Here is a 12,834-nt window from a genome sequence, read left to right as displayed (position 1 = left end):
TGGACATTTGGGTTGTTTCCACTTTTTGGCTATCAAGAACAATACTACTATGAATATTGGTGTACTGTTTGAAATCTTGTTTTCAATGTTTTGGGTATACACCTAAAAGCAGAATTATTGAATCATGTGGCAATTTTATTTTTACTCTTTGAAGAACCAGTACACTGTTTTCAACAATGACTGCACCATTTCACATTCTCACCAGCAATGCACTGGTGTTTCAATTTCTCTGAATTCTCACCAATACTTTCTATTTTTCTTTTTTTGATAGTAGTCATTCTAATGGGTGTGAAGTGGTATTTCATGGTAGTTTTGATTTGCATTTTCCTAATGACTAGTGATATTGAGCATCTTTTTTTATACTTACTGGCAATTTGTTATCTTCTTTAGAGAAATTCTATTAAAGTCTTTTGCCTATTTTTGAATTATGATGTTCGCTTTTGAGTTGAGTTTTGAGAGCTGAGATTTTTGAGTTGAGTTTGAGTTTTGAGAGTTGCTGAGTTTTAAGAGTTCTTTATATATTCTGAATATTAACCCCTTATCATATTTTTTATTGGTAAATATTCTCTCTGATTCTCTTTTCACTCTGTTGATAATGTCCTTTGTTGCACAGTTTTTTTACTTTTTATTTTAATGAAGTCCAGTTTATCTGTTTTTTTCTTTTGTTGTCTGCGCTTTTTGTGACATATTCTGTTATACATTTTGATATCTGTGTGTACTCTACTTCACAAACCCTTGCTTTTCTCTGAAATGGCTTGGGCAATTAAATTCTAGAAACAGACAAGAGGGCACTTGACCCCTTCTGCCTTAAACTCTGTGGCTTCCACAGAGAGGCCTCTCCCTACACCTCTTAATCATGACAACTGAGCTTCAAGGAACTACAAGAGAGGTGAAGGGTGTGACCGTTCCAAAGGCACATGTAATTTCCTGTGAGGTTGTGGCGTATGAGAGAGAAGAACACCTATATTGACCGCCAGTGTATCTTCACAATTCTACGGGAAATGAAATATCTGGATTCTATTGTTATGCTGGACTCTCCAGGTGAAGACAGATAAATGTGAGTAATGTGTAAAATGACCATTTTCCCCGACATCACCACCATGAAATGGTGCATTAAGGTTTGTTGGTTAGTGGCTAAAATTGATAAACTTTTAATTTTTCTGCTTTGGCCTTGTCATCTGAGCACATGGAAGGTATCATATATGTCAAAGTTTATCAGAAGTAAAAAGGAAATTGTTTTCTCTCCATTAATGAGAGGGAAGAATCTAATTTATTAATTTAAATTTATTTTGTTTTTATGAATGTATTTATTGCTAGACTTAAAAAATATACAGACAGAAATGGACACAGACAAACCACACACACACACACACACACACACACACACACACAAATGCCAACATAATAATGCATGGTGGGAAATATTAATTATAAAATTATGTTGATTATCATTCTTTTCCCATAGTAGTTTCAGTGGGAATTCAACTAATAATCAGAAATGGGGTTTATGAAAACAGAGAGACAAGCTGATTACTTGACCTTACTGGCCCATATCAGCAAACCATGGTAGTCTTTTTTGTGCATTCTACTCTATGGATGCACTTACAAGACCCAGCAGATATTCGTACACAAAGGCTTGTGGAATTTCTTCTTCAGATAGCATCACCTATTCTGGGAAGGAAATAAGATGTTCTGTTCTGGTTTTACTGACTTTATATCCCTTGCCAATGAGTGTCAGTACTAATCCTTTGGCCTCTTCTAGGTCTGTATAAAGATCTTCACAAATCTGAAACTGGCTTGAGAGTTTTATTCAATTTGTCTCTCTCATTTTATCAAATTTATAAACCTCATATTGCATGAAGAAATTTTAGAGAGGTTCTCCAAGGACTTCTGCAAGAGACTGCAAGATCATTACAGGTGAACCAACTATGGACTAGTTAGCTTGATGGGCATAATTCTTATAAGTCTATGTATTCTAGAGAAACCTCAGCACCTATTTCAAATAAAGAGAAACTTCCCGAATTCCAACAGTCCAAGTTTAATCTTTCATTTTCCATTTTAAAAATTCATTCTATATACTTTGGCTAAAGGCTTTATGGTAAACCCCTACTATAGGTTAGACTATATTTTGCCTTAAGCAATCACTAAAAATGCAACTTTTAGATAGAGTTTTAATTTAAAAAGTAAAAAGAATAATCTTTCTTGGAAGGAAAAATATGCATTTGGATAGTTGAAATCATCACAAAAATCTAACCAAAGACTTTAAATACCAATTAGCAAATGAGCACATCTGTGTTTTATAAAGTGAGCTTATATGTGCTTCAAAACACATTATGAATATTTTATAGTAAAAGGTAGAATAAGAAGGAATAATGCATTAATCAAGGATATTTTACTTTCTAAATGGCTGTAGGACAGGCTGCCTAACATTGTATGTACATATTACATGTTCCAAGCTGTTTGAACAGTAATAGAATACTTCTACCACTGAATTCTTCAGTGCATAATAAATGTTATAAACATACTGAGAATCAAAATTATCTGAAGGCTGCCTGACCATTTCAATGTAGTTTTTTAAAAATTTTACTTACTTTCAATATTTTATGAACAGAAGGCTCTGCAAGCAAAGTGACTTATCACCATTCTTGTCTCTTATAATCTTAATATCAGAGTAATAAATGTGGCCAGCATGACTGATAATTTTGCAACAAGATTAGTTCACCACTGTACTGATAGACTGTTTTTTCCCCAATATGCCCAAAGTCTCATTAAAAACAAAAACAACACAAAAAAACCTTTATATTGTAAGCTGGCCCTTAAATTTTTTTAAAGGAAGAAAAGAATATTAGACAAGGTTTGCAGGTCTATACCGGTAACGACATGCAATATCATTGCTAGGAAAAGAGTTTGAAAGGTAACCTCTTATGATAAACATGAATTTTTCCTTGAGATTGTAATTTCACATATTATGTTTTTAGAGTTTAATTCAATATTTATATAAAGTCAGTCACTGGTCTCAGAAGAGATGTTCAGGCACAATTTCTCAGTTCATTTATTCGTGTTACGAGGATATAGTAAAGAAAATCTCCACTGCGATTTGGATTTGGAAAGAGGAGAGGTCAATTTTCTCACAGATGTATAATTTCTTGGCTTTTTCTCCTTGGTTACCATGTCTTAAAAATAGAAACATAAGCTTCTCTTTGTCAGTAATATGACCTGATAAAAAGTGGTTAACTTTATTTGGTGTGGCATCTATGTTTAAGAATCAAAAATGCAGCAGTAATCTGAGATGGGCATGGTTAATGCTTCTTTTCCAAAATAACTGTGTGACCTCGCTGTTACCTTTCTTCCTGTTGCTCACTGTAGAAAGAAGATGCAACTAAAGAACAAAGGTATAAGAAGCCACGACCAGGAATGACAATGGAAACTAAGCTGGTGTCCTGGGTGAAACTATCATCTATCTGCTCATGTTTCTCTGTTCCTTTTACAGAATCTCAGGTTCAGCAGGCCAGCATGAACTGCTGTGCTTTCAGGATAATGCAGTATTATTCTGTACAGTGTCTATCAGATAATTAGAAATAGAGAAATGTTTCTGATGTAATTATTACAATCACAAAGATGCAGCAGACTGAAAGAAGATGAGAGGTTAGGAAAGAGGTTCAAGGTTGCAGTCTGAATTGGAAGCATTGTACCTACTTGTGGCATTAGCATTCAAATGTCAGTATTATTTGGCCTTGTGAGGTCAAACTATCTAAATTTTTGGTTCTTGATTACATATTTTACTAGGTTATCTGGCATGTATACACCAATTCATTACATGTTTGCTTTCAACTGATGTTACAATTTAGTAAATTTTATTTATTATGTTTATTTTTTCAGTCTACTATTGAAAAAAATTTCAAACATACTGAGAAGCCATAGAGAAGAATTACTTGGTGGTTATCTTATTGTCTTGGGTCTCCAAAACACTCCAAAAAATACCATGAACTCTTTTTTTCTTCTTACATCTCTACATTTCTTTGTCACCATGCCCTTGTCGATGGGTTATTATGGATTATTATGATGCCTTCTAGAAACAAATTTACATGCTCTAATTTTGCTTCATAGCAAATCCAGTGTGTCCAAGGAAAGCAGGATAAGTTGTGAAATACACCACTTCAATCCTGACACATACTTTCTCACATCATGTCAGCAGCCCAGCTACAGTTTCAATCCTACCCTTCTCTGATGACCCTAAAGTTGGTCCTTCCTTGTCAATATTTGAAGTAGAACTCTACTTATTTATAGTACTTACCATAATTTACAGTCATAGGTATTATCATATGTGTGCATGTATATAATTATACATGTATATAAATACCTATTTATTTGTGCTTCATGTATATATTACATGTTTCTTTAAATGTTTATTTTCTTCCTCCACCCTCAAACATACACAAAGAGAGGGGATTCAAAAAAGCTAAGTTCCTTTCTATTTCATTTATCAGCACTTATATACGTTAAGGGTGCAGAAATAGTCATTAACAAGTGTAAGCACAATAGAACTATTTCTCTACAAAGTTAATTAATTTTATGTCAAAGTATATAAAAAAATTCCAGCTTTTGCTGTATCTTTCCCTTCCTATCTAAAATAAAATTCACAAAAATAATAAGCAATATTTTAAAAAATTATTTGTTGACTTTGTTTTTTGTAGTTTTGACCTTTCAAGAATAACAAGTACAGTTTGATTTTTTAAATGGTTAGCCTTCCATATAACAAATAACGTACTTCATTAAATGAGTGACATAATGCTTCATGCTAATCCCGAACTAAGGACTGAGGAGGACACAAATACCAGCCATAATCACTGTCTTCAAGGAGACTGAGTATAGTTATTTACAGACACTGATCATAACACTTTGTGACATGATCAATTAACAGTCAAAAAGGTCTCACAAAGCTGTACTGCATACAAAGAATAGCAAATATATGGGTAAGTTGCAAAACATACTTCAGGGAAATATTTTTGCACTCTGTTAGTACATATGAGAAAACTATTTTGGATGGGTAATTTCCCTCACTGAATTGAACGGATCTGTTTAAGTCACATATTTAACTAAAACTGAAAGGAAATGGGTAGTCACATTTCCCTAAACTGTGTATATAATTTAGTGTCAAATATTGCTCTTTCAGGTTATGAAAGCTCCTAATTAAGTACAAATGAATTAAAGTTAAGGAAGCCCAAGATATTTTAATTGCAGGTTTTATAAGCATGGTAGTGGTTTTCCAAGGCCACAGGAATGCCATAAAGAATTGTTTTTCTCCTATATTACAATTATCTTCATTTTTAGCCACTTTTTGTTCCATAATCTTTGCACGTCTCATGAATGTTAGTTCACGAAGTTTACTGACTGATTCAAAAGTGAAAACAAATTATTTTACAGTCAGATGAATGATTCCTTTACTGTAATTTATATGTGCTTTGACAAAGACAAAATAAAAAACTCCTTCATGTCTCATTTAAGCTTCTGGTTTTCTTCTAAACTCATTCTTAATTGAAAAAGAGCAAAATCTTGAGAGATTTTTTTTTAAATCACTAAAAAAATATATTTGATGTTCTCTTGCCATGTCCTTAGATGCTCTCTTACAGGACTCCTGTATACATTTCACTACTTGAAGGCTCCTATCAAAGTGGATGTAATTCACTAAGGTGAGTAACATTTATTAATTATTAGAATAGCATTGCCCCCCCCCCAGGGAAATATTTATGGTTCAATAGAAACAGCCCATGATTGGAAGAAAGAGACTCTAAATCTTGCCTTGATTAATAGTACCTCTACAGGTAAATCATTAATCTCTCTGTGTCTTGATTCATTTAATCTCATAGGAAAAAGGTATTTTTTAAGGGCAAAATAGCTAAATGCACTAAAAAGCAAATTCAATGAAAGGAGTTAATGTTGCTGTTAATTTTGTTACCATCATCCCCTCATCTTTGGACTCCTGGACAGGAAATGGAGCAACCTTCATATCCACATAGGGCAAGGTCAAAGTGAAAAGTCAAAAGTAGTGGATAGAAATGAGAACCCTAGGGGAGCCTGGGTGGCTCAGTTGGTCAAGTGGTTGCCTTCGGTTCAGGTCGTGATCCCAGTGTCCTGGGATCGAGTCCCGCGTCGGGCTCCCTGCTCAGCGGGGAGTCTACTTCTCCTTCTGTCCTTGCTCATATTCTCTCTCTCTCTCCCTCCTTTCTCCACCCCCTGCAAATAAATAAAGTCTTAAAAAAAAAAAAAGAAATGAGGAGTCCTATATTCCAATCATAGCTGGAATTTCCTCTCAAGAGGTTTGTGTTTGATCATTTTGTTGATGAGAAACTCTAATGAATGCACAGAATGTCAAATTAGAGTCAAACAATCCAAACTTCCATTTAATCTCTGACTTATATGTAGGCTGCTTTGTTCTTATATTTTCCCAGTACATAGCACACAACAACAGAATACAAGACAGTTTTGTGAATTTCCATTTTGTTGTTCACTAGCTACATTTTCCCTATAAATAAGGGAATTGAGCAAATGATTTCTAAATTCCATTTTAATTCCATTTCTGTGAGTTTACATGGCTGATATGTATAAGTTTGTATATACACAAACACACACACACAGATATATACATGTCTATAAGACTATATACATTTATGTATATATATGATCTTGTTGAAATATGGGGCAAATGAAGAGCAAGAATTCACGTGAGTCAAGAGTGTCTAGGGGAGCAAGGATGAATAGAGCATGTTAATGTAGATTGCACAAAACAAAAGGAAAAAGTTTTTAAAAATCACAGAAAAAAAGATTTTTTAAAAAGGATTTTATTTATTTATTTGAGAGAGACAGTGAGAGCACAGCAGGAGGGAAAGACAGAGGGAGAGGGAGAAGCAGACTCCCCACTGAGCAGCGAGCCTGATGCAGGGCTCGAAACCAGGACCCCAAGATCATGACCTGAGCAGAAGGCAGATGCTTAACCGACTGAGCTATGAAGTGCTCCAGAAAAAAGATTTTATTAGTACCTCAACTGTTTTTTTTTCTTTTTCCTTTCTTTGAATTAACATTAAAAGGAAAAAAAAGTGTAAGTAAATGGAAAATTTTGAGGACAATATTGATAAAGTTACATTGAAAATGGAAATCAGATCCATAAAAGAATAAAGCAAATGTCAGGGGAGAAGTAGAAAACCAAAAAATCAAGAAAAGCATTTTCTTGCCATTTAAAACTATGACCTTTCATGTGACTAAAAGTGCAAGTTTGTATTTACAGAGAGCTTCCACAGTCCCTATCAACATCTTTGTTAATAGATACACAGGCATATGAGAATATGCAAGACCCCATGAATTTTTTAGGAACTCTAGAAGTGGGTAGATTCAGAGTTTAGCACAAGAAGTGATTTGAAGAAACCGCAGGTAATCCCCATGTCTACTAAGGGGAAGAAAATAGGAGTTAGTTATAAATTACTATCATCTCTCTTTTTTAAAAATTTGTTTTATTATGTTCAGTTAGCCAACATACAGTAATCATTAGTTTCTGATGTAATGTTCAACGATTCATTAGTTGTGTATAACACCCAGTGCTCATCCCAGCACATGCCCTCCTTAATACCCATCACCTAACTACCCCATCCCTCTACCCACCTCCCCACTGAAACCCTCAGTTTATTTCCCAGAGTCCAGAGTGTCTCATGGCCATCTCTTTCACAGACTAGCCTTCTACCTGGTCTTTGTCATAGTAATTTTTCTAAAATATAAGTTAAATTGTATTACCTCCTTGCCATTCTTTCCCTTAGGCATAACACTGACATCTGCTCATGACATACAAGGCCTTGAATAAATAGTTTCTGTCTCAAGTCACCTCAAGTTTCACCCTGCTTGTCTTTTTGTTCACTAGATTTCATCTGCATGGTCCCATCCTAGGTTCATATGATACACCAACCTAATTCAACTGGATCAACACATGCAACCCCTCTGCCCATGACTGACTCTTTCCAGTCCTCTAGATCTTAGCTGAAATCTCATTTTCTCAGGCCTTTCCTAAGGTGTCCTCTTTCTAAGTGGGCCAGTTAGATTTACTCCATAATAGCCACCCTGATGATAGTTTAAAACAAGAATCGTTTTGTAGCTCATGATTCTTTTAGTCAACAATTTTGACTGGACTCAGCTGGGTCATTCTGATCTTGCTTGGATCATTCATTTAGCCCATTCATTAGGAGCTGGGAAGCCGGGCCTCTGATCCATGTGGTTTCTCATGGTCTAAGAGCCTAGGCCAACTGGGTCACATGGTGGAAGGGATGAGTACCGTGCACGTATGTGTGTACATGAGAGAGAGAGAAAGCATGAGGGGCAGATCTCAGAAGCATTCTAGGCCTCCCAGGCCCATGCTCAGAGCAGGCACAGTCCCACTTCTGCTACAGTCCATTGTCAAATTAGGTCACAAGGCAGCAAGAGAAGAAGAAATACACTCCAGCTCTTGATAAAAGAAGCTAGCATCACATTTCAGAGGATAAAGAACTGCTGCCACCTTTTCCAGCTGACTACACTGTTACACATGAGGCAGCATTCTGTGTATTCCTTTGTACTGCCCATCAAATATGTTTCACCAGTTCGATGTTCACTGGCTTATTGTTTGTTACTCCCTCTAGACTAGAAATTCTAAGAAAGCAGAGGATGTTTCTTCTTTGTTAAGACACTATAGCCATGAGCTGGCACAATGCCTGGCATATAGTGGCCACTTAATAAATATTTAAAATAACAAATACAAAAAGAAAACTATATAGAAATGATTTCATTTACAGTTTTATAAATATAAAAGGTCATGTTAAGGCTCTTAGGTTGGTCATCTACTCACAAACCCAGTAACTAGCAACAGCATTAAAATTTATAACAGCAATAGAAGAAAATTCAATCACAGAAACTGGACAAGAATCTTGCATTACTGGAATACACTGCCTTATTAAAACAGAATGGAGATAACTTACTTTGCTCTGTGCAGTCATGTGTCAGGCACTATGCTGATAAATTTGCTCTCACCATTACCTGTCTGCAAAGCTAATAAGAGAAAAGAAGAGACATATCAGAGAGATAGCATGAGGTCTCTGACTAGGGGTAATTGGTGCTTGGATTATTGGTGGGATCTAGGGAAGGCTGGAAAGGAATGATATAAAGACTTCATGTGTCTTTCATGCTAGGATGTGATTACCTGGGTCTTAATAAAATAAAACTTCCTTTGTAATATAGATCTTTTCTATAAGGAAATTATCTCAATAACTCCAGAATTTCAGCCCTCTTCCCAAATAATTAAACACCTCAGATAGAATACTTTTTAGAAGCCATACATATTTTAGGATGCTATATATAGTTGAGATTTCATAAACTGAAATTTTAAGATGAACCAGGGCATCAGAAAATACTGAGAATTAAATGCTATGATAATTTCTCTGCAGTGCTTATTCCATGAATTAAAGAAAAAAATTGACATCTATATTGGCAATGCTGATACATAGATTGAACATGAAAAATTCATTTCGTTCAATGATAAGAGAGTTCAATATGGCAAATGGAACTTACTCTTATAACACATGGAATAATCATTAAAATACTAATATTGTATTTGTAAAGCACTGTGTTTTCAAACTTTTGAAAGCTCTTTGGCCAATGGAATTCAGGATTAAGGAGGTTAAATAATTTCCATAAAATCTGCCACAGCTCCACAAATAAATCCAACACTCCTAACTTATAGTCCTACCTCCTGTATGCTGTTTTCTGATCTAATGGCAAATACAGAAATACATAAAAAAATAAATAAAATATATAGAACTGATTGTCATGGTGCTTAAAGAACTGTAAGACCCTGGAGAGGGAGGAAAGATGGCAGAGAAGTAGGGGACCCTATTTCAGCTGGTCCCCTGAATCGAGCTGGATATCTACCAGACAATCCTGAACACCCACATAATCAGCCTGAGATGTAAGAAGATACAACTGGATCTCTACAAACAGAGTATTTCCGGCACTGGGTATCCAGGTATGAAGCAGAGAGCCGAGAGTCTGCGTGAAGATATTGGAAGATAAACGGAAGGGGGAGGAAGCCATGGCACTGGAGCACCAGGAAGGCAGAAGCCTCCCCTGCTGGGGAGTGGGCCAGACTTGCAGACCGGTAACAGTGGGAAAAACAGACTGAAACCGGGAGCTCAGGAGCACATGCGCGAACTGGGCGGCTAGCAGTTTTAGAAGCACAAACGGCAGAGACATGCTGGCCCTGGGAGTGAGGACTGGGAGAGTGGCTATGGGGTGCACAACGAGGGATGTGGCAGGTTTTTAGCAGCACTGACAGAAACAGAGTCAGAGTGGTCTGGAGAACTTAGTGAAAAGCAGACTGCGATCTCTCTGTTCCGAGACAGAGGTCTGGATACGGTCATGGCTGCTCTGACTCTCAGAAGAGACACAGAAAGCTGCCAGGGAAAGCTGCCAGAGAATAAAATCCCAGAAAAACCAGTTATCACTGTGCCCATCCCCCCCCCCCAGAGGGCAGGGCAACCCTGCCCAAACAGGGTTGCCTGAGTATCAGCATGGGAAGCCCCTTCCCCAGAAGGCAGGCTGAAGGAACAAGAAGCCCACATCCCTAAGGTCCCTATAAAACAGGTGCATCTTGCTTGGCTCCTGGTCAGTAATTTGGGCTCTGTACATTCCTACAATCAGAACGACACACCTGATCAGAATGACAATGAGGAGGAACCCCCAACAAAGGAAAGACACAGAGATTGTGGCTTCTGCCACAGAACTAATGGATATGGATATAACCAAATTGTCAGATATGGATTTCAGAGTAACAGTTGTCAAGATGACTATAGGCTTGAGAAAAATATTAACGAAAATACAGAATCTCTAAGGGCTGAAATGAGAATGAATTTGGCGGAAATTAAGATTTCTATGAATCAAATGCAGTCTAAACTGGATGCTCTGACAGCCAGGGTAAACAAGGCAAAAGAATGAATTAGTGAGTGAGAGGATGAGATGACAGAAAAGAAGGAAAGAGAAGAAACATGGGAAAAGAAACTCCATTTTCAAGAAAAAAGGCTACAGGAGATTACTGACTCGATGAAACGTTCCAATGTCAGAATCATTGGCATCCCCGAGGGGGTGGAGAAAGAGAGAGGTCTAGAAGAGACATTTGAACAAATTGTAGCTGAGAACTTCCCTAATCTGGGGAAGGAAACAAGCATTCATGTCCAAGAGGCAGAGAGGACCCCTCCCAAGATCAAGGAGAACAGACCAAAACCACGTCAAATAATATACAATTCCCAAATCTTAGATCCAAGGAAGCAATCTTGAAAGTGGCGAGGGGGAAGAGATTCCTCACGTACAGAGGGAGGAACATCAGAATAACGTCAGACCTGTCTACAGAGACCTGGCAAGCCAGAAAGGGCCGGCAAGACATATTCAGAGCACCAAGTGAGAAGAACATGCAGCCAAGGATCCTTTATCCAGCAAGGCAGTCATTCAGAATGGATGGAGACACAAGGAGCTTCCAAGACCAGCAGAAACCAAAAGAATATGTGACCACCAAGCCAGCCCTACAAGAAATACTAAGGGGGGGGGGTTGTATAAAAGTAAAAAGACCCCAAGAGTGATACAGAACAGAAATTTACAGAGACAATCAAAAGAAACAAGGACTTCACAGGCAACATGACAACATTAAAATCATATCTCTCAATAATCACTCTCAATGTGAATGGCCTAAATGCTCCCATAAAATGCCACGGCGTTGCAGATTGGATAAAAAGACATGACCCATCCATTTGCTGTCTACAAGAGACTCATTTTGAACCTAAAGATACATCCAGATTGAAAGTGAAGGGATGGAAAACCATTTTTCATGCCAATGGACCTCAAAAGAAAGCTGGGGTAGCAATTCTCATATCAGACAGATTAGATTTTAAGCTAAAGACTAGTTAGAGATACAGAAGGACACTATATTATTCTTAAAGGGTGTATCCAACAAGAGGATCTAACAATTAGAAATATCTATGCCCCATACAGGGGAGCAGCCAATTACATAAGCCAACTCTTAATCAGAATAGAGAGAGATAGATAACAATATGTTAATAGTAGGGGACCTCAACACTACACTCTCAGCAATAGACAGATCATCTAAGCAGAAAATCAACAAAAAAATAAGAGTTTTAAATGACACACTGGACCAGATGGACCTCATAGATATATACAGAACACTACACCCCAGAACAAGAGAATACTGATTCTTTTTGAATGCACATGGAACTTTCTCCAGAAGAGACCATATACTGGGTCACAAAATAGGTCTCAACTGATACCAAAAGACCGAGATTATTCCCTGCATATTCTCATACCACGATGGTTTGAATCTGGAACTCAATCACAAGGAAAAATTTGGAAGAAACTCAAACACTTGGAAACTAAGAACCATCCTGCTTAAGAATGATTGGGTAAACCGGGAAATCAAAGAAGAACTTAAGCAATTTATGGAAGCTAATGAGAATGAAAACACATTGGTCCAAAACTTATGGGACAATGCAAAGGCGGTCCTAAGGGGAAAATACATAGCCATCCAAGCCTTACTCAAAAGAACAGAAAAAATCTAAAATACAGTTTTTACATTCTCACCTCGAGAAGCTGGAGCTGGAACAGAAGAACAGGCCTAAGCCATGCACAAAAAGACAATTGATTAAGATTAGAGGAGAGATCAATGAATTAGAAACCAGAAATACAGTAGAGTAGATCAGCAAAACTAGAAGCTGGTTCTTTGAAACAGTTAATAAGATTGATAAGCCACTGGCCAGACTT

The sequence above is a fragment of the Ursus arctos genome, unplaced genomic scaffold (assembly GCF_023065955.2).
Source record: "Ursus arctos isolate Adak ecotype North America unplaced genomic scaffold, UrsArc2.0 scaffold_7, whole genome shotgun sequence".
NCBI lineage: Eukaryota > Metazoa > Chordata > Mammalia > Carnivora > Ursidae > Ursus > Ursus arctos.
This window is presented reverse-complemented; position numbering follows the sequence as displayed.